This window comes from Rosa rugosa, chromosome 4, assembly GCF_958449725.1.
Source record: "Rosa rugosa chromosome 4, drRosRugo1.1, whole genome shotgun sequence".
NCBI lineage: Eukaryota > Viridiplantae > Streptophyta > Magnoliopsida > Rosales > Rosaceae > Rosa > Rosa rugosa.
The window spans coordinates 52,313,250-52,318,018 of record NC_084823.1 but is presented as its reverse complement, the minus strand read 5'-3'; the positions used below and the strand labels follow the sequence as shown (position 1 = coordinate 52,318,018).

Here is a 4,769-nt window from a genome sequence, read left to right as displayed (position 1 = left end):
TGCTGGATTGTGCCAACTTGTGATGGTTGCTTGAGGAATTTGTGCAAGTGCAGCATCATCAAAGCTGATAGTGGTCCTTGAAAGTCACAATCAGATAAATAATTCAGCATATATAGGAAAGTCACATCAGGAGATCAAGAATATTTTACCTTAAGCTGTGGACAGTTGATTTTACTTGATATTCTGGCGTAACTGATTCTTACTATGTGCCACTGTCGAGAATCGATCCATTCAAACCAGTCAGCTAAATTCTGTTGGAACTCATTTATAGCCCTAACTAAATTTTGCTGGCTAGCTTGGATGGATAGGTTTTCGATTGTAGGAGATAGTACTATTGGTGAAAGTAATGATTCGAAGGATTGAACATTTGGTTTTATCCTGACCAAGTGTGAGTCTTTAGTTACCTGCAAAAGTAAGAGCATGTTTAAGATCTATTGGCATTTTTATTATAAAGAGCATCAAAGGTATCAACATGATAACAACATGTTCACTGCTAATATTATCAATTTTATCAGTAGTTATAAAACGTTAGAATCTGTATCAGTAGTGATCAAAGTTGAAACTAATATCAGTCGAAAGATAAGACTACAAAACAGAGAATCAGTTATGAATTGCTCAAACACCAGATTAAGACAGAAGAGAAAGTGACTACTGATTAGCTGTATGAACTGGTTGCCTGTGCTATTAGAGATTGCTATAAAAACTGTTTCAAGTTATACTTGAAATGGAAAAATTAGGCATGAATCTTGCTGCAACTTTGATGAATATTATTCAAATTAGAAATGCAAGTTTTTCATAATCTGAGGTATCTGTATTTATGTACAATATGAGTTATATGTAGTTTATCAAATTGAGTATGATAAAGTTCGGATATATACCTACGAAATGAAACTGAAAAAAGGACATACTGAATTCAAGGAACTTAGGTTAAACTGTGTTGCTATTCGTTGCACCAAATGAAAAGCTCACCAAGTTTTGATGACAAATGTAATCTTCTAGGGAGAAACTGCGGTTATTCAACACGGAAAGCACTGGATATAATCCTAGAAACAAATGTAGAAAAGCAAACAATTAAAAAGAGATCATTTTGTTTTGTTAAGTAAATATAACTAGTGAATCTATTTGTGTAGAAGAAAAAGAAGCAATTGAGAATGAACTACGTATAGCAGGAATGTTACAATTTTATTGGTTGGCTTGATTAGTTTTAATCAAGATTTTCCCCTCTCTCTTCTCCTTCTTTTCTCTCTTTCGCCATCCTTAAATATGCTGTGAAGCTTCAAAATCTGCAGATGTTCCAGATGAATCAGCTGTTAGACAGTGCTAGAACCACTTTTCAATCCGTATGACTAAAACAAAAGCAATGTTCAGATACAGATGAGAACATTTCAAGATCACAAAGCAAATTCATGAAATCAAGTAAACTACCATCTAATCCAATAGTCCTTAACCAAAACCCCAAATCAAAATTCTTTCAAAAAAACCACAAATGCTTTCATTCTCCGTTTTTCTTGATTACTTCTCTTATCAGAGAACACAAAAACACACCCATAGAGAACATGCAGAACCTATTCTCTGCAATTCTCTCCCTCTCTTTTACTCTATCAACAACAGAAACACAAAGCTCAGCCAAAACGAAAAGAGAGAAAGAAAAGATCGTGTCTATCAGCTTGAGAAAACAGATTACGTGAAACCCAGAAATTTAACTCATCACCAAAACCCAATCTTTCAACCCGAACTGAATTTGACGAACTGTGAATCCAAAGAAAACCCAACAAAGAAACCCTAAATCGAAGAAAAACAGATACAATCATGTCATGCAGAATTGATAGAGAGGCAGCATCAACATCAGAACTAAAATTACCCGCAAATCGATTGCAGCTGATGTTGGTAAAAGTCCTCAGATGCGAGTAAAAGAGCGGATGCACAATTCTCAGCACCACTTCCTTCACTATCTACTAGGGCTGGGCGTTTAAGCCCGAAAACCTGCAAACCCGGACCGGCCTGTCAAAGCCCGACCCGTTCGGGCCGAGCCTTATTTTTTTTTTAAGCAAAACGGTTCGGGCCGGGCCTTCAATTTCAAAGTTACGGTTCGGGCCGGGCCTTCAATTTCAAAGTTACGGTTCGGGCCGGGCCTTCACTTTCAAAGTTGAAAAAACTCGTCAGGCCTGTTTTAGTTAAAATTGACAGATGTCCATATATTATTGGTCGAAATATAGGGCTCAAAATCTTAACATAGGATCGGACGCACTGAATTATATTCCTCACTAAAATACCTAATCTCCCAAACGACATATCAGTCTCAGCAGCCTTCATTTCTTCCCAAACCCGATCTGAACCTAGAGACTTAGAGAGGCCGCCTCCTTCGGTCCTTCTTCCCAAACCCAATCTGAACCGAGAGAGGCCGCCATATCCGCCAACGCCGAGACTGCTCTCTCCCTCACTTCACCTGCACCGCGAGACGCAGAGACTGCTCTCTCTCTCTTCACATCACGCTGTGAGTTTCTTTCTCTTTCTCTTTGTATCTCTGTATCTCTCTCCCCCATTCAATCTCTCTGTGTTCTTACTATGTTTTCGCTTGTCAAGTTTTAAATTTGTTATTGATTTGCAGGCGGTTCGCTGGGTTTGTGTTTGGTGCCAAGGGGACTGTGATTCAGTCTGTGGAGTATTTCTGTTGTGATCCCAATCTAATTTTGCAAGTATCAAATTGGGTTTTAATCGGTTAGGTATCCAATTGAGCTCCTCTTTCCGTTAAGATTTAAGAAAGAAAGAGACTGCTCTGGGCCATCGACCACTTAAGGTACTCCAATCACTTCCTCAATTATTGTTTTTGTGAAATTGAAGGACTGGGTTTCAGTTTAATTGTCAAGGGAAGGTAGTTTGTGCATTGAAGGCTTGAATTAGAGGGTTTTGTGGTCAATTTGTGGGGTAGTTTGGATTTGAAGTGATTTTAGGGTTTTTAATTGAGTAATTGGTGAGCAAACGATTTGATTATGAGAATTTGACTTCTTTCGAGCTATAGGTATAAACTTTATTTTGCTGAAATTGCAGGTGGTGCTTAGGATTTGAGTTTGGGGTTCCATATATGTCAAGAGTAAACAAGAAGCTCAGCGTTTAGATTTTGATTTTATAAAGGCTCAATTTTTGTTTCTTACTCAATGTTAGATATCTACATTTCAATTCGAAGAAACCCAGTTGACATATTCATAAGTTTCAGTAACCCCAAAATCATTTAGACAGCCATAAACTCTGCATTTGAATAGTCTTAGTGGGATTGGATATGGTTTCTTTGCTCGCCCTTCTTGCTAGTTTCTATCTGTGACTATAAGTTGAGAATATGTTCAATAAGTTAGGAAATCAAAATGTGTGAATTGTGAACAAATGTATGACGAAGTTGAATACAAATCATTACTTGTAAAAATTGTCTTTTTTATTTTTATTGTTATTTTTAAACTTGATCAGCTACTGGATTTAATAATCATGTATTGATGTAGTTTGCTAAAACTCTCTGTTTTATTGGAGCATAAAGACTTGCAAGTTCAAGACTGTGGTCATCTCTGTGTTTTTTTACTTTTTATATGGGTTTTGGTTGCAGCTGGTGTTTGTGCGGCAATTGGGCAGCTGTCCAAGCCTTTAACTAATGTAATTCTGTATGGGAAAGAGTTTGAAACCGCTGGCGGCTTCCCTTCCACTCATTCCTCTGTAAGCTAGAAGAATCATTTCGACGTTGGGTTTAAACGGCGACTGGCTGCTGTGGAAGGAAGCTGTATTTTAATTAGGACTTTCTATGTCATTGCATATTTGTACTTGAATTTGGACTTCGTATTTAAATTTGGACACTTTGTATTTCAATTGTAGCTTTAATTGTTCTTGATGAGTACTTGAATTTGGATACTATGTATTCTGGATATTTGAATTTGCAGCTTGAACTTTGGATCTTGATATTGTGTTTTGATTCAAATCTTCACCAGGTTGTGATATGAATGAAATCTGGCTATATAGCAAAGTAGATATAAAAATAGTAAAATACAGGTTTTTGGGCCCGAAAGCCCCCAAGCCCGGCCCGAAATGAAACGGACCGGTTCTTGTTTGTGTCAAAACGGGCCGGGTCTGGGCCCAATGAAAAATGGGCCGATCCTGGGCCCAGTGAAATTATTGTTGAACCCGGCCCGTGCCCAGCCCTACTATCTACCTCTCTGAGAAGCAACCCAGGTGTCGGAGGAAGAAACAACACGCACTGAACAACACCCCAGGTGTCGAAGCAAGAATCACGCAGGGGCAAAATGGGCTTTTCATCCATGACGGGCTTTGGCTCGAGCTGGCACTATTCATAAGCCGATGAACAGTGCGTTGAGAATTAGTATATAGTAAATATGTTAAGGGCACGAATTGATTTATATTCCAAGTTCACGAAAAATGTTTGATAATCGGGACCATATGAGAAGTTGGTTGTGATTGGTCAAATATTGGTCAATGTTGGTCAAACTTGGTCAATCCTTGTTAAATCAGGAAATGTCGGTTGGATAATTAGTTAATCGTCGAGACACTAAATATTTATTTGACGGATTACTAGCGATTGTTATGTCGGAATCTAGGGACTCAAGTTACCCGAGAAACAGAATGTTCGTGAATCTTGGACAACGTAAAAAGTTAGAGTATCAGAATTCAGGTAGGGGACTCAGGACTCACTCAATTAATTGTTTTCTATTTTTAATTAAATGATAATGCATGTCTGAGTTGCATGGTTTGGTTTATCAAAATGTATCGTATGA

The 4,769-nt window shown here is 38.0% G+C and overlaps 2 long non-coding RNA genes across 4 annotated transcripts; one reads left to right on the top strand and one right to left on the bottom strand.

Moving 5' to 3' along the window:
• On the bottom strand, positions 1-1,956 carry LOC133707402 (uncharacterized). 3 transcript variants are annotated; one of them, XR_009845104.1, is made up of 5 exons: positions 1,862-1,956; positions 1,161-1,283; positions 970-1,043; positions 150-404; positions 1-64 (listed from the first exon to the last, which is right to left on the bottom strand). It is a non-coding gene; the product is annotated as an uncharacterized LOC133707402 (long non-coding RNA). The 3 variants fall into 3 exon arrangements; XR_009845105.1 differs by having other exon boundaries at positions 1-76; positions 1,179-1,283; XR_009845103.1 differs by having other exon boundaries at positions 1,179-1,283.
• Positions 1,957-2,298: 342 nt separating this feature from the next.
• Positions 2,299-3,939, top strand: LOC133745490 (uncharacterized). Its single transcript, XR_009863644.1, has 3 exons — positions 2,299-2,494; positions 2,609-2,797; positions 3,593-3,939. It is a non-coding gene; the product is annotated as an uncharacterized LOC133745490 (long non-coding RNA).
• Positions 3,940-4,769: the final 830 nt, after the last annotated feature.